Source organism: Ochotona curzoniae, unplaced genomic scaffold (genome assembly GCF_017591425.1).
Source record: "Ochotona curzoniae isolate NIBS_2020 unplaced genomic scaffold, NIBS_Ocur_1.0 scaffold_1037, whole genome shotgun sequence".
NCBI classification, from domain to species: Eukaryota; Metazoa; Chordata; class Mammalia; order Lagomorpha; family Ochotonidae; genus Ochotona; species Ochotona curzoniae.
In genome coordinates, this window is record NW_024467083.1 from 21,851,675 (window position 1) to 21,876,459 (window position 24,785).

The 24,785-nt window shown below is 45.7% G+C and overlaps 1 protein-coding gene and 1 long non-coding RNA gene across 12 annotated transcripts in view; one reads left to right on the forward strand and one right to left on the reverse strand.

Moving 5' to 3' along the window:
• Positions 1–15,730: 15,730 nt before the first annotated feature.
• LOC121168856 lies at positions 15,731–17,397 on the reverse strand. Its single transcript, XR_005885759.1, has 2 exons — positions 17,136–17,397; positions 15,731–16,165 (listed from the first exon to the last, which is right to left on the reverse strand). It is a non-coding gene; the product is annotated as an uncharacterized LOC121168856 (long non-coding RNA).
• Positions 17,398–17,428: 31 nt separating this feature from the next.
• HIPK1 (homeodomain interacting protein kinase 1) overlaps positions 17,429–24,785 on the forward strand; it is a 53,355-nt gene continuing 45,998 nt past the window's right edge. For 9 of the 11 annotated variants that reach the window (XM_040999323.1, XM_040999331.1, XM_040999327.1 and 6 more), the window contains exon 1: positions 17,721–17,898. The gene's annotated coding sequence lies outside the window, so the exon portion shown is untranslated. Of the gene's footprint in view, positions 17,510–17,717; positions 17,899–24,785 lie in introns of those variants that run through there. The other 2 variants (XM_040999325.1, XM_040999328.1) reach the window with 2 other exon arrangements.

The window sequence follows — 24,785 nt, forward strand, 5'->3', positions numbered from 1 at the left end:
GGTTGGCAAATTCCTCTGTCAGGCCACAGTCCCTGCAGGTGAGTGCAAGAACCATGAGAAGGAGCAACCCAGGCCAGACCATAGAAAGATACCCAGCAGCATACATTTGACATAGGTCAGGGGCAGACCAGGCTGAATCAGTTCAAATCACCCATTGGCGAATCCAAGCACCAGAATAGAGTGTGGGTTGGGCCAGGTTTCGTCGTGACACAAACCAGTGCACATTATAAAATGCCAAGGTGAGGGAGCTGTAACAATGTGGCCACAGTGCCCAGCTAGCACACATGAGAACCAGTGTGGGAGGTGGCAAAGCCAGTAGGGGGAATGTGGGCTCCCCTGCTGTACCCACACCCACTGGAGAGCATGAGTTGGGATGGGGGCAGATCAGACCAGGCAGGGTACAACACCTGTGGGCCTCATGTGAGCTACATCAGGGAAAAGCCAGGTTTAACTCACCTCACTGGTCAAGCAAAAATTAGGGTGGGTGGGCCTGGAGGCATGATCTAGCAGCTGAAGTCCTCACCCTGAAATCACCGGGATCACTTATGGGCACCGGTTCTAGTCCCGGCAGCTCCACTTCCCATCCAACTCCCTGCTTGTGGTCTGTGGAAGCAGTTGAGGACAGCCCAAAGCCTTGGGAAGAAGCACCCAATGTGGGAGACCTGAAGGATGTTCCTGAATCCTGGCTTCGGTTTGGGACAGCACTGGCCATTGTGCTCACTTGGGGAATGAATCATCGGACCGAAGATCTTCCTTTCTGTCTCTCCTCCTCTCTGTATATCTGACTTTGCAATAAAAATAAATAAATCTTTAAAAAAAAATTAGTGTGGGTGAGGGTTGGTTGGGCTTTGCCACAGCATCAGCTGGCAGAGGCTGGCACAGGGGGGCTAAATCTGTCAAGTTAAACTCCAGGACCACCTGGAGAATGCATAATCAGGGAGTGGGATTGGCATAGAAGGGAAAAAGTGGGCACCTACCTCTTGGGTTACTACTCCCACTGGACAGCAATGAAAACCAGGACAGGGACGGGGCAGAGGTGGCTAGACAGAACAGCACATGCCTGTTGTGTGTGGGCTAGAAAGTAGAGCTGGTTGGGTTGAACTGGGCTTCAATGCCCATTGACATGTATGAGAGCTAAAAGGGATGTGGGACAGAAGGAACAAGTCTGCGGTACATACTGGCAAGCATGGAAACCAAGGTAGGGGGCCGGACTGGTGGGGGTTATGGGGAGTCGCCCCAACTAGGCTGCAGCTCCCACTGGTTTGCATGAGGGTTGAGTGTGTGCTGGGCAGAATCAGACTGGACTGCCACACCCGTTGGCTCATGTGGAAGTCAGGGCTGGAAAGAGAAATGACCCAGCCTTTGCAACCACCAGCATGTGTATAAACTGATTGGGGCGACAGACTATGCCATACCCTCTACTGGCAAGCACGCTCAAGAATCAGATCTGGGATCACCTCAGACGAAGTTTCTTTGGAGATCCATCCAATTGAACTGCTGATCTCAAAGCCCCAACTATGAAGTGAATTTCAGGCAGTGGATTCTGAAGAGATTTCATTGTGCTAGGAATGAAGAGATTGTCAGCAATTCACAACTGTTGAACTATCAAAACTGCTTTAGCATGCCTCACATTGGGAACCTGGGATGGGTTGGCGGCTGGGTGGGGCTTCTCTCTTTCTCCCCTGACCCCAGATACAGGAAAAAAAGTGATGATATTAGTATGGAAACAATGGTCTTACCACTTTCCTGTAGCCCTTGACCCTTTGTACCCTACTCAACTATGTACGATTATTAAAAAAAAAAAAATCTGCCTTTCGAGTAACAATAAATAAATCTTTCTAAAAAGCTTGAATTATAGCTATCTTAGTAGTCTTGGATCCCCATTTCAATTTTCAGGTTAGGCTGCTGGAAGGTCAAATATTTCCTCAATGTTACAAGCCTAGTCTCAGTGTACTCACTTCAACATATGCTTCTGAGGAGCTAAGAAAATTGGGTCAAGCTCATTTACCCTGCTAATCAGCCTATGCAGAGACAAAGCATCAGGATGGGATTAGACACCTGGTATTTAAGGAATTAGTGATAAAGAGTTAGGAGAAAACCTGCCTTCAGATGGAAAATAAAATCTTGGTCAGCTCTATGCCTTCAAATTCCTGCCTATCTTCCAGGTTCAGAGTATCTACTTCCTAAGTTCCCATTCAATGTTGGGAAACAACAACAACAACTTTACTAAGAAGATGCTTATTAAAAAGAAGAATTATTGGGCCCGGCAGCATGGCCTAGCAGCTAAAGTCCTCACCTTGAACACACCGGGATCCCATATGGGCACCGGTTCTACTCCTGGCAGCTCCGCTTCCCATGCTGCTCCCTGCTTGTGGCCCGGGAAAGCAGTCAAGGACGGCCCAATGCTTTGGGACCCTACACTTGTGTGGGGGACCTGGAAGAGGCTCCTGGATCCTGGCTTCGGATCAGCGTAGCATCGGCCGTTGCCCTCACTTGGGGAGTGAATCATCGGACGGAAGATCTTCCCCTCTGTCTCTCCTCCTCTCTGTATATCTGACTTTGCAATAAATAAATAAATCTTTTTTTAAAAAAGAATTATTTTTATTTGAAAGGAAGATTTTTACAGAAAGAAAAGTCTTTCATCTGCTGAGTTAGTCCCCAAATAGCTGCAAGGGCTAGAGCTGAGCTAATCTTAACCTGGGGCTAGAAGCTTCCCCTGAGTCTCCTTTATGGATGCTGGATCCCAAGGATTCGGTCCAGCCTCTGCTGCTTTCCCAGGCCATAAGCAGAAGTGGAGCATCCAGGACATGAACAGGTGTCCATAGGGATGCTGGTGCTACAACGTGAAGGATTAGCCCGCTATACTACTGTTGACAGCCCCTAGTATGTTTATTCTTCACTCAGAATTCAGACTAGTACAGGAATATTTTTGATCCATGTGATTTTGGTCCATGTGATCAGGATTTCCCTGTCTGTGAGATTAGTATGTCATAGTAGGAAAGGCATGGGAATTTAAGGAACAGACAACCTGTGACTTCCTAGCTTTGTGTATATTGTATAGCCAGTTACTTAGCTTTTTGGTTTTTTTGTTAGGGAACAATGTCTAACTCATCATCGGGTTTAGGGGAGAATGACATGGAAGAAAAGTGACCAAAGTTTAGAAAAGCATTCTATCCATTTTAGAGATTTTTTTTTTCCTGTTCTCTTTGCCAGACCTTGAATTCTGTTTACCACACAAAGGCTGACATTGTGGGTGAATACCCTGGCTAATACTACCTTTCAGGCCTGCAGAAGTACACCAGGAGATTGGCTGATGATGTATTTCCTGGTAGGCAGTTTCCTGGAGTTCAGTCCAGCTGGAAGGACTATTACCTGAAGTATCCAAGGATGTATTTATCCAGATGTCAAAAGACAGCAGGATTCATAGCTGCAGGAGATGAACACGACTGAATAGAGAGGGTTTGTATCTGTCTCACACAGGAAAAGGTGTCAGAAGTGCATTTGCACAAGATTGAGGAAGTAATCTGAGCTACCAACAGTGTAGACTGAAAACCAGCAGAGTGAGAAAAACAAGGCCTGCCACTGCTGCTGCTCTTGTGCTGCAGCACCCTGGCCAGGGGACACCAGGTTGCTGAGAAAAGGGTTTTATATGTAAAATACTAGAACTGAAAAGAGAGGAACAAAACACAATGCCTGCTGATGTAGTCCACCCTTTCTTCCCCAGCTCTCTGCCAGGGAGCATCTGCTTGCCAGAAGGAGGTGACCAGAAAAATGTCATGACCCCCCATTCTACTGCAAATGGCCAGCCCTAACTCCAGGAGAATTCCACAGTGCTCACTGACTTGAGGTCTGACTTGGGTTCAAGCAGTTAGTTTGCTCCAAAGAAGGAACCCACACTGCTTCCCTTTGCTGCTAAAGCACCAGACTTGAGCTGTTGCTAAATTCCATCTGTCTTAGGAGGAAGCAAGTAGGCTTTTTTTTTTTTTTTTTTTGATACCTGAAGCCCTCCTAGATAACACAGCACTTTCCAGGGCAGAGAACAGGTCCCTGTGATTTGTGCAGCCATGGGCATTCTGGACACAAACCCTGGAGCTATATTTGCTTGCTCTGGGCCATCTAGGGAAGTTCCCTATGATTTCTTGAGATTTATCACCAACAGCAGCCCTTCCTCAACCCAGAGGACCAGACTGGAAGGAAGTCCCTTTAGTGCTTTTTACCATGGGATACTGGGGGCTGAGAACACAAACTCCAGCCTCACCCTTGCATTGGGTACAGTCCCCTCTGTACCCTGCAACTCTGGGACTGTCACAGCTGGTACTAGAACCCCTAGAGTAACTTGCACTGACCACTAGGATCTAGAGGGCCCTGCCTATATTCCTGTGCCTTGGAGTGGTGACTTTCTGTAGACAATCCCTGAAATAACTGGCATTTATCTTGTGAGACCTGGGTAAGGACCCCACTGTTTCAGGCAGCTCCAGGACTGTGAGAAGTAATATTGTATGCTTCAGGTCATTGGAACAGAGCTTATGGGACCTAGGGAAGAACCTACCTGCAACTGAGTTCTCCAGACCCACATTTGCCAATGTGTAACCTTAGGAATAGCCTGTATTCACCCTGAAGGACTGAGACAAAGTCTCCTTAACATTTCCTGAGGTTGGGGCTTGAGCTATTGGTGCTATAAACCCCAACATTAGTTACACCCACACAGCAGAACCTGAAGAAGGTTTTATATACATCTTTTAGTCCAAGGGTCATAGCCATTAGTGCACAAGCATCACTCAGGCTTTCTTCTTAGGACAAGGGGACAGCTCCTCTGTGTCCCATACCACCGGAAACCTGGTTACAGCCATCAGAATTCTAGAGTAACTGACATCTCTTTGTGGATTAAAGACATACATTTTTGGAAGCTCAGATCCACTTCAAAGTAATACAACTACCTATGCAAATTATTTCAGAATAGACAACTGTGGTTGTCTAGACACCAGTTACCACATGAAAAAAATCACTCAGAGATTATAACTCAAGCCTAAGTGACATCCCACATGCCATCTAAACAAAAAAAGGTTTTTCCAGGAAAGCTTATTCCATCAAAAAAGGAACTGTTGTGTCAGATATGCAGATGGCAATGTAAAGACACAGGATACATGAAGAAGCAAAGACTCATGCTACCTCCTGAAGAACACAGTGGTCCTCCAGAAATAGATCTTGATCTAAGGGAATGCTATGAAATGACTGAAGAAGGACTCAAAATAGTGACCCTGAGGAAACTCAACTAGATGCAAGACAATCCAGATAGACAGTTTAAAGATGTAGGAAAATAATAGAGGACATGAAGGACAACTTCAATAGAAAGAAACAAGAACCAAGCAGAAATGTTGGCATGGAAAACTTCAATGAAATCATGCAGTTGAGAGTGTCAAGAGCAAAACAGACCAACCAGACTTGTGAAATAATCTAGTTAGACAAAAATCAAGAGACTTAAAAAGAGGGCCCGGCCTGGTGGCCTAGCAGCTAAAGTCCTCACCTTGAACGAGTCAGGATCCCATATGGTTGCCGGTTCTAATCCCGGCAGCTCCACTTCCCATCCAGCTCCCTGCTTGTGGCCTGGGAAAGCAGTTGAGGACGGCCCAAAGCCTTGGGATCCTGCACCTGCATGGGATACCTGGAAGAAGTTCCTGGATCCTGGCTTCGGATTGGCTGAGCTCCCAGCCATTGGGGCCACTTGGGGAGTGAACCATTGCACAGAAGATCTTCCTTTCCTCTCTGCTTCTCCTCTTCTCTGTATATCTGACTTTCCAATAAAAATAAATAAATAAATCTTTTTAAAAAAAGATATATTTTATTTTTTTATTGGGAGATCTCTCTCTCTCTCTGCCTTTCAAGCAAATAAAAATAAGTTCAAAATGAATAAATTAAAAAAAAAAAAGACAAGGACAAATTACAACAGAAGAACAAGTGATACAAGAGAGGCCCAGAGAGTGATTGTATGTACAGAGCAGAGACTAGATTTAGTTGAGCATTTCAGAATGTCATAGGGAAACAAAGGGGCTGACCTTACACTTGCTCCAGTTGTAGGTTCTTACCCCACACTAGCTCTTTAAACTATTAGCTCTTGAATCAGTTGAGTCCAATTTAAGGAAAGCAGAACCACTGGGAAAAGGAGTAACTGGTATCACTACAAAGTGTGGCTTCTGTTGGGGTCCATGATGCTGCTCCTTTCCCCATGTCCTTGATCTGCGTTCTCCTCTACTTGTGTACTCCTGTGTACAAGTACACTCCTTGTGTACTTCAGTGATGTTCCAAACCTTTATGACTCAAGCTCTTACAACATATGAAGCCATCAAAAGACACCTTTAGGCTCCACGGGTCTGGACCTGCAGTATCCTGAGTCAGCTTCCCCGGACCACAGAAACAGGTCTGATTACCCATCCTCTTCACAGAGATGGCAAAATTAATCCCTCTAATATTTTGCAGCCCTGTTTAAACCTAGTAACCACCAAGAAACCAAGTGCTTAATCACCTTGCCCTCTGATTCTTTCATTAAGTCCCTAGGTTCCTTTTTCTGTGGCCTGCAATTTCCATGTCCTCAAATTCTTTTTTTTAAATTTTGAATTATGTAGTACAATTTTGTATAGACTGGGATTTCTCCCCCCAAACTGCGACCCCCAACAGATTTCCCCCATTTTACTACAGTGGTATAATCCTTCATGAGGAATCATAATTCCATTAGTCTTTTATTTAAGTGTACCCCAACATTGCTGGTACAAAGTCAGACAGTCCATCATCCCATTGCCATTGTCTACGCATGTCCAACAGTTTTGATGGGAATCCATCTTTCATCTGGAAGCAGGGATGCATGTTGCATTATACCCCAATATCTGGATATGGTAGACCCCAGTGCTCCATCATTATACATTTCCATAATTGAGAAGCCATGAAAGAAGATCAACAACTGGTATGAATTAGAACAGCCTCAACAACAACAACAACAACAAATTACAGCACCATGAAAAAACACGTCACTGAGTAACCAACACTTGGGTCCTCAAAATCTTTCTGGGAGATCCCTTTGCCCATCTTGCCTGAACTGAGCACTGGCTGTCTTCTGAGCAACTGCTTTCCGTCCAGCCATCTCTGACAGAGGCCTTTACTCCCGCATCAGAAGCTGATGTTCTCCTTGCTTTCCTAGCTTCTCCTGACCATTATTCCAGTTCCCTCCTGCGACAGCCTCTCATCCTTAGAAGGGCGTGCTGTCTAGCCACAGTCTTCTCCCCTACTTGTTTATCCAGATTTGAACCACTGACTCATGGCCTTCTCCTCCCTCATAACTCTGTCATCATGTTGGATGACTTCAACAATCTGGTCATTCAGTTTCCTTGACTTGTTGTCTCTAAAGACGTTGTTCTTCCTGTACCTCACCATCCTGCCATTACCAGAAGTTATCCTGCACCTGAAATCTCTGTCTGAGATCTTCAATCCCAGCTTTGCTCAATAGTCTTCCCTGCCAAAGGCTTACCGTTCATAAGCCCCCTGGGTATCACTTCCCATCTTGACATGACTCGATGTATCCTATGGTTTGCTGGTAGACTATCCCTCCTTGGTTCCATCTGAGAGGTACTTGCTTTGAAAAATTCTAATTCTGGATCTACTCTTTGCTCATGTTGGAGCAGTGAGGTGTTGTTGGAAAAATCATTCAGTCAGGCTAATTTCATTTTATTATTATTATTATTCATAGCAGTAAAGATTTATCTGTTCATTTGAAAGCAGAGTGACAGACAAGAAGAGACAAGGAGATTTTCCATTTGTTGATATACTCCCCCAAATGTCCACAGCAGCCAGAGCTGAAGCTAACAGAAACACAGTCTTGATTCCATGGCGTCAGGAACCCAATCACTAGAGCCATCACCACAGCCTTTCAGGTTTTTCATTCCTGGAAGCCATAATCAAGAGCTGAAGGCTGAAATTCAACCCAGGTACTGCAGTACAAAATTCAAGAGTCTTGGGCCTGGCATGATAGCATAGCAGTTAAGGTCCTCGCCTTGAACACACCAAGATCCCATATGGGCACCGGTTCTTTTTGTTTGTTTGTTTAAGATTTATTTTATTTTTATTACGAAGTCAGATATACTGAGAGGAAGATCTTCCGTCTGATGATCCACTCCCCAAGTGAGCGCAACGGCCAGTGCTGTGCCGGTCTGATGCCAGGAACCAGGAACTTCCTCCAGGTCTCCCACATGGGAGATTTATTTTTATTTTTATTGGAAAGTCAGATATACAGAGAGGAGGCAAGACAGAGAGAAAGATCTTCTGTCCACTGATTCCTTCTCAAAGTGGCCACAATGGCTGGAGCTGCGCCGATCCAAAGCCAGGAGCCAGGAGCCTTTTCAGGTCTCCCACATGGATGCAGGATCTCAAGGCTTTGGACCATCCTCTATAGCTTTTCTAGGCCACACACAGGGATCTGGATGGGAAGTGGAGCAGCCAGGACACAAACATGAACCATATCGGATCTTAGCCACTGAGCCATCATGCCAGCCTGGGGTGGGACAGTTTTCATGGAGTTCTTTCTAGCTTGTTTCTACTGAAACCTAGATCTTGTCATCAATGTCAAATGTTTGTTACAAGGGGTTTCCCGCTCGTTTTTCTCAGTGTGTGTGCTGGCAAGGAGCTGTGAGATGGCCTGGGTCTGGCCTGCTTTTAATCCCAGGCTCCCTCATCGCTGTCCCTGCTCCCCACATAGGAGACCAAGATGGAGTTCCTGGCTCCCTGCTTGGTTTGTGGGGTTCTCCTTTCCTCCTTAGCATGCTGTTTCTGTCAGTTGTTTGTCCACTGCTATAACAAAGTACTTGAGGCTGGGTGAATGAACAAGAAAGGAGGCTTATTTAGCTTGCCACTTTGGAGATCCATACCACTTGGTGTTGGCTCTGAGGAGGGGCTCTGTAGCTACATCCCGTCATGGCAAGCGTTCATGTGAGAGGTTACGTGGTGAGGCGGGGAGCTAAGAAGATCAGGGAGGGGCCAGGCTCGTACGTACTTTTACAACAGTGCTTTCCTGAAAACTAACCAGGTTGCCATGAGAATGATTTGAATCCCTTCTGAGGGTAATGTCCTCAATGATTTAAAATCCTCTAAATAGTTCACATCTTGTAAAGCCACTCTCCCCTTCCTCATCCTGCCACCCCTGTCACACTGGAGACTAAGCTCCCAACACACGGGAATTCAGAAGACACGCTCAAGCCATTTCCAAACCACAGAAGGCTTCACTGATATTTGTGGCCACAAGATGGTCATGTTAGCTCCAGGCCTCCTGTCTTCATGCCTTGTCTCAGGAAGAAGATAGAAGCAGAAGCAAAACATTCTTTCTTTTCTCTCCCGAAGTGTTGCTGTTTCTATACAGAGTTCCTCCCTGCCAGGGACCTTTCCGCAGATGGGCATCAGTTCTCCAGCATTCTTCGGCCAAAGAACCACCAGAGACAAACCGACAAGGAATGTCTGTTTGTTCAGTGCAGATCCCAGGGTTATAAAGGTTACTGAAGGGAAGGGCAAGCAACCTTCCTGCCCATCCCACCCCCCCACCTCCCTGCCCACCAAAGACACTACAGTTGGCTGCATGACACTTCTATTTCGCTTGACCTTCAGGTCATGTTCCATGTGTATTCCCCTTGACCTTCTAGCCATGTAGGAAGTCACACTACACTTGTAGACCTGGGAGTCGTGCCTCAGGCCATGGGGAGGGAGCTAGCCCAGCAGGTAGCAGGCGATTGCCCACAGCAGATTTCCTTTCCCATTTCACTTGTTAGTATAGTTACATACCCCATCTCTATACTTAGTGATGGCTAAGAGAAATGAAATTAGCAGGTTTGGTTTAGACAGTGCTGATTTATTCTGAGTTTGAGGGAGGAACTTAACTATCTAGAGATCAAAGATCATCCCTTCCACTTGAACAAAACTGGAGTTCTATCAATAAGGAAGAAGAAATAAATGGAATGGCATTTGGATGAGTGTGACTGAATCTGGTTTAGTTTTTATTTTAATAATTACCTATTCTTCCTTGCACAGAGCAAGATTGTATCTCCTAACTTTTCCTTGTGGCTAGTGGCGAAGAACTCCGCGTTCCAGATTCCCATCAATGTAATGTGTGCTGAATAGATTTGCTTTGGTAGGCCTGAACTAAAACAAAACTCCCCCACATAATCATTTATGTTTTCCCTTGTACTTTTTCCCCCTGGCCAGACACAAAGAGTCCAGAAAAGAAATCCAAGACTCCAAGGAGTGATGAAGCCGCAAGACTCTAGACACAAGCCGTCTGAATCCCTGAATGACCCCATGGAGCAGAGCAAACCCCTCACCCTTAACCACTCACTCTTGACTGATGATAGAAACAAACAACAAGAGTTGTGCTAAGGGAGTTGTTACTGGAGTTGGCTCAAACCTAACTGTTCATTGAGTAAGCAATGAGCAATGTCTGCCACATCTCACTTGCAAGTTTTCTCTGCTAAAGATACCCTAAAGAGTCTTGGAAAGAAAAAATCCTGGATATGCCTCAACCTTGCAACCCTGTGGGGAAGAATGAGAACCTGCTCATGTGACCAGGGGCCTGAAGCATCTGATGGGATATCACAACAAACCTACTACCCAGACTTTATTTTCTTTTTCTTTTTCTTTTTTTTAAAGATGTATTTATTTTTATTGCAAAGTCAGATATACAGAGAGGAGGAGAGACAAAGAGGAAGATCTTCCGTCCGATGATTCACTCCCCAAGTGACCGCAATGGCCGGTGCTGCTGTGATCCAAAGCCAGGAACCAGGAGCCTCTTCCGGGTCTCCCACGTGGGTGCAGGGTCCCAAGGCTTTGGGCTGTGCTTGATTGCTTTCCCAGGCCACAAGCAGGGAGCTGGATGGGAAGTGGAGCTGCCAGGAGTAGAACCAGCGCCCATATGGGATCCCGGTGCGTTCAAGGTGAGGACTTTAGCTGCTAGGCCACGCTGCCTGGCCCAGACTTTGTTTTCTAACATAAATCTCCACTAAACACATACACATACTCACACACAAAACTAAACTCAAGGCTCCTCAGAGAATGAGCTGATTGTAGGGCCAGGGAAAGAAAAGGACAAGATGCTCATTTTGCTAAACACGACACAGAAACCAACTTTTAAGGGTACTAAATCTGGAAACTTCTGACACTAAAATAGTAAAGGACAGTAGCTAATTATAAACTATTGAGAGATTGTAATCCATTAGTCTATGTCACTAAGAAATAACTAAGTAAGTAAATAGGAAGTAACAGAGGGGTGGCACAGGCAAGAATGACTAACAGGAGACAGGCTCAGGGAGAAACAGAATACCGTGCAAATTGCTTATTATACTATGGAGAAACCAAACACCTTGACCAGGTGATCAAAATTAGCATCATCAACAAGGCAGAGATACCCTGTGACTTATCTTTTTATTTTAAGGATTTGTTTATTTATTTATTTATTTATTTTAAAAGATTTATTTTACTTTTATTGGAAAGGCGGATATACAGAAAGGAGAGACAGAGAGGAAGATCTTCCGTCCGATGATTCACTCCCCAAGTGAGTGCGACGGCCGATGCTGCACCAATCCGAAGCCAGGAGCCTCTTCCGGGTCTCCCACAGGGGTGCAGGCTCCCAAAGCCTTGGGCTGTCCTTGACTGCTTTCCCGGGCCACAAGCAGGGAGCTGAAAGGGAAGTGGGGCTGCCGGGATTAGAACCGGTGCCGGGATCCAGGGCGTGCAAGGCGAGGACCTTAACCACTGCGCCACCGCGCCAGGCCCGATTTGTTTATTTTTATTGCAAAGTCAGATATACAGAGAGGAGGAGAGACAGAGAAGATCTTCTGTCCAATGATTCACTCCCCAAGTGATCACAATGGCCGATGCTGCACCGATCTGAAGCCAGGAGCCCATTCCAGGTCTCTCACGCGGGTGCAGGGTCCCAAGGCTTTGGGACATCCTTGACTGCTTTCCCAGGCCACAAGCAAGGAGTTGGATGGGAAGCAGGGCTGATTTGGGATTAGAATTGGCAACCGTACAGGATCCCAGAATGTACAAGGCAAGGACTTTGGCCACTAGGCCACAATGCTGGACCCTGGGTGTAATATCTTAAGGACATAACATCACTCCTGTAGTAGTATCTTGGCCAGGAATGTAACTTGAATGTAATGAATAAAACATGAGATAAACATAAATGATAAATTTAAAATAGGAAAAATCCTGTTATAAAAAATAAGTCCATATAAAGATCCCTTTATATATTTATTTGAAAGTGAGTTACAGAGAGGAAGAGAAGAAAGAGACAAACAGAGAGCTCTTCCATCTGCTGGTTCAATCCCCTCCCTAGATGGCTGCAACAGCTGCTGTACAGCCAAGCATGGAGCCATCCAGAAGCTTCTTCCTGGTCTCCCATATGAGTAGCAGGGATTCGAGTACTTAAGCCATTTTCTGCTGCTTTCTCCAGGCCATTAGCAGGGAGCTGGATGGGAAGTGGCATAGCTGTGCGATCCCCAGAAAATCATCAGGAGTCTGAAGTCAATGCAAACACATAAAGGTGGTTTATTCAAAACTAACCTAGGCTCCCAGCCCAGCAGGATGCGGGAGCAGTAGCCGCTGCCAAGGTGGCCGAAGCAGGAAAAACTGCAACAGAAGGGGCAGAGGAAGGTCCAAAAAGAGAAAGAGAGATTCAACAGCACAGGGTTTTTATACATTTCAGCCAATTCCATACAATTAGATAGTCATGATCGATCAGTTTAACTGTTAACTTTTAAAAAGAGCAAGTTGGCAGGCTTCTATTTATTGGTGGGTTTGAAGCAAGCAACTTTCAGGAAGCACAAACTGATAGGCTAGAGGGCAGTGGGTCTTATCTAACACCAGCGACCTTCTTCCTGAGGAGTGGTCTGCCTACATGAGCTGCCAGGTGTCCTGCTAGGTGACACGTAGGCTGTCAGGCTTGGAGTTCACACAGCCCCCAGCCACGCAAGTAAGTCAGAAGTCACAAAAGCAGAAAACACTTAGGTTCTTCATAGCCAGGGCACAAACCTGTGCTCTTATGTGATGCCAGTGAACCAAGAGGCAGCTTTACCCACTCCACCACAATGCTAGAGCGCTTAACCTGATACTTGAGTTGGAAGAGAAAAAAAGATACCAAGAGGAGCGCTTTTTGATGGACACAATTGGAACATATGAATAAAATGTCTGAGAGGAGCCTTTTGGGAAGGAGAAAGTTTATTTCAGCATATAGTTTGGGAGTTTGCAGTCCAAAACCAGGTGGGTCCATTGATTCAGGTTGAAGGATGGCAATGGAACCATCACATAGCCAGCTAGAGCAGGCAGACACCGGGACTCCATTCTTCTTCTGCCCCCAGAGGGTTTCTCCTTATAACAACATCATGGTCTGGTTATGAGGCTCCACTCCAGCAACCAAATCCAATTTGATTACTTCCACACGGCCCTGCCTTCAGACTCCATAATTGTATCTCGCCTCCACCCTAATCATTAGTTTAATCCATTAACCGTTAATGCAAATGGCTTTGGAGTGCAAGGGTCTCTATGAATTTGGGTAGCCAAAATCTATTCAATCCATAACAAATGGTAAAGTATTATAACCTTGCCTGCTATTAAATTGCCTGCTGTTATTAATTCCATGTATTATATTTAGGTAAAAGAATGTTCTTATTCTTAGGATATTCAAGAAATAAGGGGTGGAAGTACAAGGTGCAAAATATCTTTATCAATCCCATTGAAGAAGGCAAAGAATGAAACAAAGATGCAATGTTAGTGAGTCCAAATAAAGAATATATATATGTATATATATATAATCTTCCTATTCTTTCAATTTTCCACATTTGAAATTATTTCTCTTTCCTGTTAGTTCAAGTTCTGCCTTCTTTTACTTCAGACTTTCTTTTTTTTTTCAAATATTTATTTTATTCCTTTGAAAGGTAGAGTTACACAGAAAGACAAACAGAAAAAGAAAGGGAAAGAGACAGATCTTCCATCCTCTGGTTTATTCTACAAATTGCTGAAACAACTATGCTGGAGCCAGAAGCTGTTGGGAGCTTTGGCTGCCCAGCCATAAAGATGGCGCCTAAGCTGTGTGCCAGGGAGGAGGAGCCCAGCAGAACCAGGAATTTCATCCTGATTGGTCCCTAGCGCATGCTCACCGTGCATGGCATGTGATCTGTATTATGATTGGTGCGCTCTGCGCATGCTGAATTGACCTTTTCGCCGATTGGGTCACGAAGTGTATATATATTGTAAAGCTTGTGCGGATTATGGGAAAAAGAATAAAAGACCACAGAAAAGGACACGTACGGTGGAGAGTCTTTCTCTGCGGGTCAGAGAGCGCTCCACAAGGAGCCAGGAACTTCTTCCAGCTCTCCCACATGAGTGCGGCAGTGCAGTCACCTGGGCCATTCTCCATTGCTTTTCCTAGGCTCATTAGCAGGGAGCTGGATCTAAAAAGGAGCAGCTGGGATTCTGACCTGCATCACGGAATCGCAGGTAAAGTGTTCTACTCACTGCATCATGATGTTTTCTTTATTTCCCTTTCCCGCCTTCCTCTTTTTTCCTTCTCCCTTCTTATTTATTTATTTACTTATTTATTTAAGATTTGCTTATCCTGGGCCCGGCGCGGTGGCGCAAGTGGTTAAGTCCTCGCCTTGCACGCCCGGGATCCCATATGGGCGCTGGTTATAATCCCGGCAGCCCCGCTTCCCTTCCAGCTCCCTGCCTGTGGCCTGGGAAAGCAGTTGAGGACGGCCCAAAGCTTTGGGACCCTGCACCCGCGTGGGAGACCCGGAAGAGGCTCCTGGCTTCGGATCGGCATAGTATCGGCCCGTTGCGGCTCACTTGGGGAGTGAATCATCGGATGGAAGATCTTCCTCTCTCTCTCTCCTCTCTGTATATCCGCCTTTCCAATAAAAAATAATAATAATAAAAAAAAAAAAGATTTGCTTATCCTTATTGAAAAGGCTGATTGACAGGAGAGAGCCATAGATCTTCAGTCCTCTGGTTCTCTCCCCAAATGGCTGCAATGGCTGGAGATGAGCCTATCTGAAGTCAGCAGTCGAGCTTCTTCCAGTCTTCCACATGGTTGTAGGATCCCTAGGTTTTTTTTTTTTTTTTTGGGGGGGGGCGCATTTTTCGTTGCTTTCCTAGACCACAAGCAGGGAGCTGAAATGGGAAGTGCAGCAGCTAGGACAGGAACCCGGTGGGATCCCAGCACTTGCAGGGGAGGATTAATCAGTTGAGCCATTGTGCCAGGCTCTCTTGGCTAAATTCTAAAAAGACCTTCACTGTATTTCACAATATGATTCGACATACTTTACGAATTTGATATTCTGCTTATCTAACCATCTTCACATTAACTTTGAGTTTCTATAGGGTATGAGCATTACCTTTTTTCTTTTTTTGTGTGTGTGTGTCTATTTATTTTGGCTTTTTTGGTCATGGAATCTTTGTTTTCTAACAAAGTTCCTGTACACACAAGATGCTTGTTGAATATTAGCTGAATGGAAAGTGACCTCTCATTATGAAAGTTCTTTGATGTTCTCTTCAAGTATCACCTTCTCTGATGTTTCCTTCAAGTCTTTCAGGTCTGCATGCATTATTTGTATCACTAGAGTGAAAGTTCCCTGAGGGACAAAGACCATCTTATTCATCTTGCTTTTGGTACAGTATCTAGGAGAGTGTTATACAGAGCAGGCACACAGGAGTTCACTGAATTTTTATTAGAAGGGAAAAAAAAATTAGAGTTTAAACAGCTCCCTGTGCACTGGAGAGACTGAGGAAATGACCTGAGAGCAATAAAAATAGAGATCAATAAGCAAGCATAAATCCATCAGGCACCAGTGAAGGGTCAGAGGATGATGACATAAGAAGTCCACTTGAGTCCATCAGGGATGGTTTCCAAGAAGTCACATTTCAGGTATGTTGGGAAAGTGCAGAGGGACATGGCTTGGGAGAGTAGGGGATGAGGAGTATTGCTTAGAGTCATGATGAGCCAAGGCATGGCAGTTTGAACGTGGCTTGTGTTCAAGACCTCAAGTTTTCTGTCTTCTCTCTGGCTCATGAGGCAGGCACATTCAAGTCCCTCTTCATGTCTTGATGTTTCCCATGTCAGCCCAATGTGGGGACTTTATGTTCTCTAAACAGCAAGAAGGATGTTTCTATGTAAGTCTATGAAAATAAGCAAACAAAAACCACCCCATGGGACTGATCACTTACTAACCCATGTCCTCTAGGGAAATGTGTGTCCCTGTTCCCAGTGAAATGGAACTTCTCCCAGTGTTAAGCCAGGGACTCAAGTGGCTTCCCTTAAAAGGTACTTGAGCGCCTTTGACAAAAATTTTCTCTTTCTTTCTTTCTTTTCTTTTCTTTTCTTTTTTTTCTTTCTTTTTTTTTTTTTTGGTGAGGAGATACAGGAGTTGAAAGTGATCATGGTTGAAAACGTGAGATCTCTGAGAAACTACTTGGCCAGGGATGTGTGAATGTCACCGGTAGCTGGGACATAAGATTTATTTTTTATTACAAAAGGAGAGTTACAAAGAGAAGGGACAGAAAGTCCCCAAGGGAGCTGACCGATCTGAAGACAGGATCCAGGAGTTTCTCCCAGGTCCACACAGGTCTGTAGGATCTAAAGGACTTTGGGTCACCACTGCTTTCCCAGGCCTCAAGCAGGAAGCTGGATGGGAAACGGAGCAATGGGACTCGAACTGCTGCATATATTGGATGAGCTCACTGAGCCATTGCCGTGGGGCCAGTGACTTTCTAGGACTCAGCTGGTTGTTGCCTCTAGCACTTGTGGGATAAAACAGTGAACAGATTATACCAGCCTCCTTAAAAGCCCAACCCAATTCAAGAATCAGACCGTATGACACAGTAGGCGTAGATCTGAAACCTTACAGCATTTCACCATGCTTGGGGATGGCAATTACTTCGTTTTCACTTAATGTCCATTTCTCAGAATGCTGTGTCTAACGTCTTTTGTTGTTTCAATACCCAGTCCCCAGCAAGAGAATGTGAACATGAACTCACAGAATGTTTGGAAGGATGGGTTTCCACCCCAACATATGCAATGTTTGATACTCCCTCTCCATAAGTGGCTCCTTACGAACCGGGAGGCCTCTGGGACCAGTCCACAGATGTCACACTGCTGGAATGTCTAGATGACAACGACACTTTAAGGTCTGAACCGCAGTGAAGTCCTTCCCCGGTAGGTAGGCACGACTGCGTCCCCGGAGCTCCGGGGAGTCATATTAGGTGGTGATGTCACATTGGCTGGGATGACATTTTGCAGCCCGATCCCTCCCTCCCTACCGCTCCCAGGCATCTTTAAAATCACTGCGGGGCCTGCCTTGCGGAGGGGTGGGGAGTCAGTCCCCGGGTCGCGTTCCACCCTGGCTCCCCACGGAGGCCCACCCACTCCCAGCGCCGTTAAGACTATGCAGCCGTTCTAGAAGCGCAACTCCACCTCCTCACTTCCGCCTCAGTAAGTGTCATGGCGCCCGGCGGGCGAGCAGTTCCGGCGAGGCGGAGCTGGCCGGAGAGAGGCGGCCGCTCGGCGCTCCTCTGGTCGAGTCTGGCGACAACGGCGGCAGCCGAGTGAGGGGCCCGGCGGCGGCCCCGGACGGCAGCGGGAGGCCGAGGCGGGAGCGCGCGAGCGGCGGCGGCGGTGGCGGCGGGAAGGGGCCGGCTGGCGGGGCGGGCGGGAGGCTGAGGACGGGCGCCGGGACGGCTCCGGGCAGCGGGGGTCGAGGCCCGGGCCGGTTCGCGCGGGGGGATACGAGGATGAGCCGGCAGCGGGGCCCCGGATCGCGTCTCGTCCGCCGCCTCCCCACGGCAGCCCCAGCTCGCGGCTGAGAACCACACACACCGGCGGTGAGTCGGGGCGGACGGGACGGGGGCTGCGGCGGGCGCCGACCTCCTTCCTCGGAGCGCGCCCCGAGGCGGGGCCGGGTCTCCCCGCGGGCTCCAGCTGGAACGCCCGGCCTTCGGGGGGCGCCTGCTCCGGGTGCCGGCCGGGGACCCCCCGGGGGAGCGCAGGCTCGGGGGCTGTTTTCGGGGGGCTGGACCCGTCTGACCCGGCTGCCGCGGCAGGTTCCCGGTGTGTGGCTTGTGCGTGTGCGTTTCTCCGCGCGGCTCAGCGCGCGGCTTTGAGGGGGGCTCCCGGTGCTTGGGGGAGACCGGGGTGGGTGTGGAAGCTTTGCTTTGCTGTTCTCTTCTGCGGGGTGCTGGTTAGGTTTGTAACTTGTTAGCGCCGGTGGGAGCCCACCGCGGGACCAGCCCCCTCTAACGTGCACCCGTGCAGGGCACATCTCCAGATCTGTTTTCAAGGGAGGGGGAAAGTTTGGCTTGCCTGTTGCGACTTCCCCCGCCAAAGAGAAGATGGGAAAACAAGCAGAGCTCGTGGTTCCAGCTCGCAGCGTTCCCGGGTTTGCGGGGAAGAGTCCGTTTTTGTGCCTAGCAACCAAGACCTGGGGCTCCGTCTCCCGGGAGCGCTGGTCTAACTCCAGTTTGTTGTGGTGACGAGCCTTGAGCAATGGCCTGTGTTTATGCTGGGCGCGTTTTCTTTCCTGTTTGGGGTGGAGAATGAGGGTGTGTGTGTGGAGGGGGGGCGGCGGCAACGGAGGAGGCAGGGGCGACTCAGAGTTTCTATAAATCTCAACTCCACTGAACCCCGAGGCAGTTGTTAGACACGTTTTGAGGATGCCTTAGATGCTCGCCCTTGGCATCTCAAGTACTGCCTCAAACCTGAGTTTTCCTCTGTGGACTGTGGTGCGGGCTCTGCCGTTTATCTCATTTGTTTCTTAGGCGCTGTTAATGAAAACAGCAGCGTGCTTTCCTGTTCTTGATGAAGCAGGGTTCAATTAAGTGGCTGATGCCCTTAGCAGAACCTACAATTTCGCTCTTGTTTGTGTAAAGCTATTTTTGATTCTTGGTCTGTAGTTGTGTATGTGTGTGAGATTATAGAGAATGCAAACCATTACCAGCATTTTAAATTTTGTTTTCATATGGATGCTAAAAGCTTTCAGCAAAACAAAACAAAGCAAAACAAAACAAAACAAAACAAAACAAAACACCCTGACAAGTATTTTAACCTAATCATTACCATTCAGTTGATTTCGTAGCTTCACATCTCTTTATATGTGTGTGTATATTTACTTATTTGAAAGGCACTGTTACAGAGAGGGATAGATCCATCTTTTGTCTGCTGGTTCACTCCCCTAATGTCTGCGGCACTCAAGGGGCATGAGCAGGGAGCTGAATGGGAAGTGCCGCAAGCTGGGAACTGGCGCCTGAAAGAGATGCCAGTTTGCAGAGAGGCTGCCCCCTGCACCACAGGTGGGCCTCTCATTATCTTCAGGTTCTTTAGTATGTAGTGTTGGTGAGATGGAGGTATTGTTGAAGATACTATTCTTGACCCAAAGGATGTTTGCATGTAGTTGTGGTTGGATGGTGCGAAGGGGGCAGCCAAGCCAGTAAGATGGTGAGAGCCGCTCAGTGTGCTGGCTGAGGTTGGCAGTCAGGTCTTCAGGCAGTGTCTTCACTCTGCACCAATAGCTTGTCCTGTCTCTGAACAGGACTGTAGTGTGTGTGTGTTTTTAAGAGCTAGTTGATTGCTAACTTGGGATTTTAAGCCAAATGAAAGTGCCCTCCTAAAAGAAAAAAAAAGAAGATAATCTCAAAGTTCACAATTCCTTAGGAAATAGAATTCTTTCATTCTGGGGTTTTATTTATATAATCACAGCTCCATCAGTGGTTTGTTGGTTTGAAAACAAAAAAACAGTGAACCAAACTTTTTTGAATTTGGAACTTGTGCAGCTTATTGGTTCTAACTGGTTCTTGTATAATTTGAAGTTATTTTGCAAATGTGAGCTGCTTAATCTGCCATCTGCCCTTTTATTTTTTCCTTTTCATAACTGTATGACAGCAATCTATATATTTTTAGGTCTTTTTTTTAGGACTTACTATTATTAGCCCTTTGCCTGTTTTTTCTTACATTTCATGCTGTTCTGAGCATGTCATCAAGATCATTTGCTTTCAAGTACCACTTCAACAATCACTGATTTGCTTTTTTAGTTCTGTTTTTTTGTTACTTGTTTTTTTGTTTTAGTTGTTGAAGCCCAGATCCGAAATGGTTAGTATATTTCTTTAGTGTATAATTTGGCATTTTGAAATAACTTACTTTTTTAATTTTTGGTCATATCGCTTCATCTTTCCATGATTTTGCAACGTAGGGAAATGTCATTGTCGTTCTTTTGGATCTTTAAAGTACCTGGGACTGGGCTTTCCCAGAGTGTTCAATGAAAACCAACCAGAAGACCTGAATTCTTTGCCAGTCTGGCTGTTCATTAACTTTGTAAAACTTGTCTTGCCTTTTTGGATTTCTTCTTCTCATCTTGGAATTAGGAAAGTTGAGAAGGAATCTTTTTTTTTTTTTTAAGATTTATTATTTTTATTGGAAAGGCGGATATACAGAGAGGAGAGACAGAGAGGAAGATCTTCCGTCCGATGATTCACTCCCCAAGTGAGCGCAACGGCCGATGCTGTGCCAATCCGAAGCCAGGAGCCTCTTCCGGGTCTCCCACACGGGTGCAGGGTCCCAAAGCTTTGGGCCGTCCTCGATTGCTTACCCGGGCCACAGACAGGGAGCTGGAAGGGAAGCGGGGCTGCCGGGATTAGAACTGGCGCCCATATGGGATCCAGGGCGTGCAAGGCGAGGACCTTAACCACTGCGCCACTGCGCCGGGCCCAGAAGGAATCTTTTAAGGTTGCTTGTAAGCTGTTGGAGTCCCTGTGTATATATAATTTTGTTTTTTTTTTGCCAATGTTTTCTACTCTACAGTTTTCATCACTTTCTCATTTTTCTGCATCCCTTGGCATCCTGGCACAGGTCACCTTGTCCTCCTAAGCAGCCTCTTCTACCTTCCACTCCCCGCTTCCTTTTGACCTTTGCTGTCTGCTCTAGCCAGGACCCTCCTGAAAAAAAAAAGATAATCTCACAGTTCATGATTCCCTAGGAAATAGATTTCTTTCACTCTGGGGTTTCCTATAGACACTCGAAACTCTTTGAGGTATGTTCCTCTTTATTCTGAACTTTATTGACTGTCCTGTCCATGTACTGCAGCAGTTCCCTTTTGCTGAACACAAAGGACCTACTTGTTCTGTTGCTATAGTTATCATTCCAAATCTAAGACAACTATTGGGATTTAGCAGAAAACATCCTGACTAGAAGGAGATTATCCCTTAGTTTGCTAAAATGCTAGAAATTGGCTTAGAAGGGTGGACATTACATAGAATTGTGGAGTTACTCCACTGGTATCCTCTATTCTACATCCTATTATTGCAATACAAGTTGGGGAACTGGCTTGTCATAAGTTCCATATGAAGGAAGGAAATACCACAGGAAAGGGGGTGGGGAATTTTGATTCAAATGGTGCTGTGAGGTTTCCAGCTTACTTTTTCACTTGTATTATTATATATAGGACACTTATAGACAAGAGACCATCATTTACATCTTCATGTGAACATTTCTCTAATTAGTCAGAAAGGCTTCTGAGGTCCTCTCAGATTTATCTATGGAGAGGTAATGTTCATTTTCTGATCACTCATTCTAGCAGACATTTGGCATATACTGTATGCCAGCCATTGTAATAGATGCTAGGGATCAAAAAACAGCCCGACACCCGCTTGGCCGCTGTGGATTGTCCTTGTGGCTCCTGCCGTGCAGACGTTTTGAGTGAGCATCAGTGGTCAGACAGTCCAGAGTGGCCCACAGACTGGCCTGTGATCTGGCCCTCGCCCTCTTCTGGGGGCGCAGCAGACTGCTACTCTCTCCATTGCTTCACTCCATCCACATGGGTTTCTTCTTCCAGTGGGGCCAAGAATGGTCTGGTATTTGTATTATTCTTTTTCACAGAAATGGCTTTTTTGTCAATTACGTTTCAGCTTAAATGCCACCACCTTGTTACAAGACCTTCCCTCCTTACCATGTCATTGTGTTTTGCTTACCTCATAGCACTTACTAACTACTATTTTCTTGGTTTTGTATGTATGTGTTTCAAGTAGAATGTAGACTCCAGGAGATAAGATATCTTGTCCATCTGAACACTGTTATTATCTCTTGTGTCTAGAATAGTTCATGGCAGAAATAGTAGCTGCTCAAAATGCTTGTTAAATGAATACATGACAAGCATGTACAAGTGCGGTAAGTGCAAAGAAGTAGTTGAGTGTTACGGGAACCTTTACCAGAGGACCTCCTTTAAAATGAAGGGGTTGAAGAGTATACTCATGTGTGGATATGTGGGAGGGTATATTGTAGGTTGGCAGGCTTCTGTGCTCTGCAGGACTGTTCTGGGATCCACATTCTTCCGATCCCTTAGGTACTGTCTCGCAGTGGAAGGAGGTTGGGTCTCCAGGGGTACCTGCAGGTAGAAGGGAACATAAAAAAGGCACCCCATTGGTGAGGGGGATGGGAGAACATGATTTAGCCATGTGTGAGATGAAGGGGAGAGTAGATATTGATAAAAAATTGAAAGCCTCTGCCACATGGAACAAATGAACTAAGTGGATACATGAGGGAGAGTACGAATAGAAGTTAGGAAAAGAAGGCCAGGAGGGGAAAATGAAGTTTTGGGGGGGGCACTGTTTCTAGAGAATGGAGGCCAGGAAGAAAGGCAGCCTATGGGGTTCTGTCCTGGAAGGGATTGTGGGGGAGAAGCCCAGATGAAGCAGGACCACACTAGGCCTGCTGATGCAAATTAGAGCTTTGGGGCTTTAGTCGTAGGTTTGAAGCATGGTGTGTGTAAGATTAATGTTTTCAAAGTGACAGGTAAAGGTGGGGAATAATTTGGAGAGTAGGACTTAGCAAGGGACGTAAGAATACAACTTGGGAAAGCCAGGCAGGCTATTTAAGTAAGTAGAACTGTAGAGAGATATTTAGGTGTTCTGGTGGAGGAATTTTTTTCCACACCAATCATGCTTTATTTTTCTAAAATGTACTCTTACTTTTTATCTAATGTAAGAATATTCATATATTTACAAGGCCGTGATAGAATTTTCAGAAAGTCCGTGAAAATTTTATGTAATTAAAGAACTATACATGGGTTTCAAATTTTATTTTTTGTTCCAAAGCAAACTTTTAGAAAAATTCTTTTTATTTGTTTATTTGAAAGGCAGAGCAATAGAGAGTGGGAGAGATTGAGAGAGTGACTTTCTGTCTACTGGTTTGCTTCCCCAGTGGCTGTAACAGCCAGGTCTGGGTCAGCAGCTCCACTCTGGTCTCTCCCCTAAGCAGCGGCTCAGGAAGTTGTCATTTTCCTCTGCCTTCCCAGGCCTGTCAGCCTAAGCTGGATCGGAGCAGAGGGACTGACACTTAGATCAGTGTAATGTGGGGTGCTGGTGCTGCAGGCAGTGGCATAACCTAATGCACCACAATGCCTGCCTCTTCTGTGTTTCCCACAGATTTTTAGAAGTATATCTGGGGCCTGGCATGGTGGCCTAGCAGCTAAAGTCCTGGCCTTGAAACTTGAAAGCACTGGGATCCCATATGGGCACTGGTTCTAATCCCCCTGGCCCTGCTTCCCATCCAGCTCCCTTCTTGTGGTCTGGGAAAGCAATCAAGGACAGCCCAAAGCCTTGGGACCCTGCGCACTCACTTGGGAGACCTGGAAGAGCTCCTGGCTTCTGACATCGGATCGGCACAGCACCGGCCATTGTGATCACTTGGGGCGTGAATCAGATGGAAGATCTTCTTTTCTGTCTCTCCTCCTCTCTGTATATCTGACTTTGTATAAAAATAAATAATCTATTATAAAAAACTATATCTGTGTATACACCTGTGTACCTATCAGCTGGGAGCAAGTATTTGAGGAAGAAACCAATATCCAGTACTGATTTGAGTTTATTTGGATCACCAGTTGTTAAATTGTATTCAAGATGCAAATGTGGCACTGAACTAAACAACAAAAACTTCTTATTGTTGTATTGAGGAAAATATGGAAGTCACTGAGGTCTAATGGTGAAACATTGAGAAATGATTACCTTGATTGTCACACCCAGCTGTCCACTGAAGGTAATGATGCTTGGATATTGTGTAGTATGACTATAAACCCAAAGGTCCCCCAGTGTGTAATGTGACAATGGCAGGGGCTTGGAAGGCTGTTAAATTTGATTATTTTTTGAAAACCTTGGTCTAGCAAGACTCAGCTCTCTTTTTAGAAATAAGTGTAAGTACTAATAATTTTCTGTTTTTTAGTTCTGGTTTGAGAGTTAGTTTAAGGCAGAATGCAAATTTATCATTATATTGATAATGTCACGTCCTTGGAAAGTTGAGTTTGAAGGAAGAGACTGTTCATTGCGAAGTTAAGAGGCTCAACATTTTCAGGAAGTCATAAATTGTAGCTTATTGGGAGATATTCTCATGTGGATTGAAAATATTTGTGATAGTCTTAACTGAATCTTACACATAAGCAGTTTTGCACACATGTTATTTCTGTCCTGTGTTTTTGTTTGTGAGATTTTTGAGGAAGAGAATTTCTTTCTTTGCCAAAATAAGATTTTGTGGATTATAGTGTTATACTGTGTCTAGATACTACTTTTGAGTTGAGTTTCAGAATGAATATAGTAAGAATCTGTTGCTTTTTGACATTTTGATTCTGTATTTTCTTTTTTCTTTGTTAGTTGAAATCACAATCAGGGTTGGGTTATAAAAATATCTTTGTGATCTTTTACCATGAGAAAAGTCAGTGAAATTTTGGATTGTT